Below are 3,577 nucleotides of genomic sequence, written 5' to 3' on the forward strand. Positions count from 1 at the left end.
TTATTTTCTAGGTGTTCGTTTGTTGGAGAATCCTTTGTCCTGATGTTGCTTCCATTTAATCCTAGTTGAAGTATATTCTACTAGGTGGTAAATTAAGTCTCAGCTCATGTAGCATCATGGGAGTCTGTAGTTTATATGGGACATTTTTCCTCTGGCATAATTTTATCAGCTCCGAGCAACTGAATGGGTGCCAAAAAGTTGGTAGACAGACCAAAGAAATTCCCCCGCTTACTACATGAAGAAATCATCTGCCCATCTCAGAGTGGGACTTAGTAAACACGTGTTGATTCATCTGAGAGCTGTGTGGCACTAATGATGTAATGACAATACGTAATTCCATTTTCCCTGCACTAATGTGCCACTCTGTGCTTTTCTCATGTACTGCTTATAATGTAGGATTAATATTGTATTTTTTACTAATACGAAATTAAGTTCAAAGTTTCACAAACAGAGATGTGATGTACAGTTATGCCTCACTTATCTGCAAGCCTGTAGTCTTGGCATTGTCCCCACAGCCTGCCTCAAGTACCAACTTTGTGGAATTTAGTAGGTCAGTGTGCCTTACCTTAGGAGTTTCACTTAGGTGGTGCTGTTAGGAGGAATCTTCACTACTTGGCAGATGCTTAACTTTTCCTAGGTAGTAAGGGAAAAGTTTGTTTGGTTGCTGAGATTATCTGAACTCCAGTCCTGAACATGAACTTCCTATTATTTCTTGCTAGTTGTCATTCAACTCTGTGTTGTGAGTACTGAGGAGTTCAAGATATCAAGTAAAAACGTCATGTCAACTAAACAAGCATAATAATATTACAGGAAGCGGACCAACTGATCAGGCACATTACCCTCCTGGTAGCCCTGAGGACAGTGCCTGGAAGCCATTGTGAACACAATGATTTCCCCATCATGCTGACACTGTTCTTTCCTACTTAAAAATTCAAATTTTTCCAGTCATGAAGCACAGCATGGGCTAAAGTCAAATGAAAACAACAGCATGCAGAATCAAGTAGCTTAAGAAAACTCAAATTTATCCCTGGGTCTTAAACTAGTTTTTCTTTTTCCCCCAACATAGTACTTTACATCTCCAGGCCCTAGTTATATACCTAAAATTGAGCAAGATAGATCATTTTGAGGTCTTTGTCAATTCTAGAATCAAAAACAAAATTATGCTACATAGAAAAAAATATCACAAACAATTGTAATGACAAGCAATGTAATTAAGTGAACCATATTAGGGAAGACACGCAACAGAACAATCTTTCTATGTCCTCCAGATGGGTTGTCTGAAAAGACTTTGCCTAGGAATCTTGGAATTGGGACTAGAATGCTTTTCTGCCTAGAAAACAGCCAGAGTTCTTCTACAAAGATGCTGTAAGTTTGAAGTCAGGAAATGAGAGCTGAAGAAAACATGTAAGTTATTTCCCTGTAGTCTCCAAATACCAGAGCACATAGTCGCTGGGTATTTGTGTTCTGTATCCTCACTGAAAATACACCACAGCACAGGCTCCCCTTACTAATTACCATAACCATGTTCACATCATAGCACCTCTCAGATGGATTACTGTAGCTTGCAATTAAGAGGTCCTGAACAATTTGAGAAAATGTGTACTGAAACCTGTCAATTGATTACCACAGAAAGAAATGATGCTAAATATTGAACAGTGTAATATTCATTATCTGTACTTCAGAACCTGACTTATTTCATTGAGCATGATCCTATCCAGGTTACACACACATCAAAAATGACAGGATTTCCTCCTTTTCTAAGTTTAAATACTTGTATTCAGAATAATAATCATATTATTAATTTTTACTTCATAATACTTAAGTATGAACAATACTATTCAAAATGGTACTAATAATGAATAAAAATGATTTCACTAACCATAATAGATTTTTTGAAGCCATTATGGTTCTATTCATAAGATCACACACACACACACACACACCATCACCGAATGATGCATAGTCATGATGTGTGAATATCTTGGTTGTTGGGATTAATTGCTCAGTAAATCTGGGCATGTGGAGATTATTAACTATGCTGATAGGGTACCATTCACTTCTCTGTTGTGAGTTCTAAGCAACTCAAATACAGTATCAACTAAAACCATCAGGGACATGCTAATGCATATATATATATATATAAATATATCCTACACACATATAATCATATTATATATATGCACTGACACTTAACATTTTTTTCATTTCTTCCACTCTGATTTATTTATCTTTTCTTTCTTCTTCTGGCTTACTTGCTTGTTAGATAAGACTTTATTATACCAAAAAGAAGTGGTGAGATGAATATCCTGGTTTTGTTCTTGATCTTAGAGGAAAAGCTTTTGGTTTTTACTGTTGAGTGCTGCTAGCTAAAGGCATGCTATATGTGATTACTGTTACATTTCTTTTGAATCTAATGTGCTGAGAGTTCTCAATATGTGTGCTTATTGGATAGTTTATTATTTATTTATTTTTATTTTATATGTATGAGTGATTTGCCTACATGTATGTAAGTGCATCATGTCATGCAATTCCCATTGAGGTCAGAAGAGGGAGTCAAAAGAGATCCCCTGGAAATGGAATTATAGATGGTTGTTAGCTGCCATATGGGTGCTGGGAATTGAACCCAGGTCCTCTGGAAGAAGAGCCAGTGCTTTTAACCACTGAGCCATCTCTTCTGCCTCTGCTTCTTGGATTTTCTTTCTCTGTGCATATTCAAATTAGTCTGGTTTTTTTTTTTCGCCTTCATCCTATTAACACTGTGTAACATATTTATGTATTTGACTATATTGAACCATCCTTTCATCCCAAAGACACATCCTACTTGGTCCTGGTGTGTAATGCTGCATGATCTCTATAACACAAAATTCATAAAGGTCAAAGTCACAGAAGCACAGATTAAAATGGAGTTTGTTCCTGCCCACTGTGTGTGGCACCATTCCTCGAGGTTAGATCCTGGCCTGTATAAAAAGCAGAATGTAAAGGACTGAAAAGATGGCTCAGTGGTTAAGAGCTCTTCCCTGAAGTTCCAGCCGCTGTGACTTCCCTGCTACAAAGGATTGCAACCTCAAACTGTGAGCTGAAATAAACCCTTTCTCTCTTGAAAACAATAATGTTTGTCAGGAACTTTGGGTTGAGATGGGAATGGAAGATGCTGCTTGAAGAGTACAAAATCTCAGTTATGAACAACAGAATGTCTCGGGACAATGGAATATATACAAGATATATGTTCTTAACAGTATTGTGCTTTGTATTAGAAAATTATTCAAATAGTAGATCTTAAATAGTCTCACCAAAAATTAAAAAGATAACTATATCAGATGATGGATGTGCTTAGTTTGTGGTAATCATTTCACAATGTGCATGCAAATTAATCACCTTATATAGCTTAAATATAAAACTTTTATTTTTTTACCTCAATAAAGTAAAAAAAAAGTCTTCATGTATTTTGACATTGTTAATATAGTATTGTCAGTTACATTTTAGGAAATTCTTCATGATCAGTGTGACTTAGATATCAAGGTCTATTATATTTTAATATGCATTGATAATGTTTGTCAAGTTACTGAGAATATTGGAC

The 3,577-nt window shown here is 35.9% G+C and overlaps 1 long non-coding RNA gene across 1 annotated transcript in view; it reads left to right on the forward strand.

Moving 5' to 3' along the window:
* Positions 1–1,292: 1,292 nt before the first annotated feature.
* LOC108491819 overlaps positions 1,293–3,577 on the forward strand; it is a 32,317-nt gene continuing 30,032 nt past the window's right edge. The window contains exon 1 of the long non-coding RNA XR_003847224.1: positions 1,293–1,404. This is a non-coding gene — a long non-coding RNA (uncharacterized LOC108491819). The remainder of the gene's footprint in view (positions 1,405–3,577) is intronic.

This window comes from Nannospalax galili, unplaced genomic scaffold, assembly GCF_000622305.1.
Source record: "Nannospalax galili isolate Female #2095 unplaced genomic scaffold, S.galili_v1.0 scaffold3547, whole genome shotgun sequence".
Classification (NCBI taxonomy): domain Eukaryota; kingdom Metazoa; phylum Chordata; class Mammalia; order Rodentia; family Spalacidae; genus Nannospalax; species Nannospalax galili.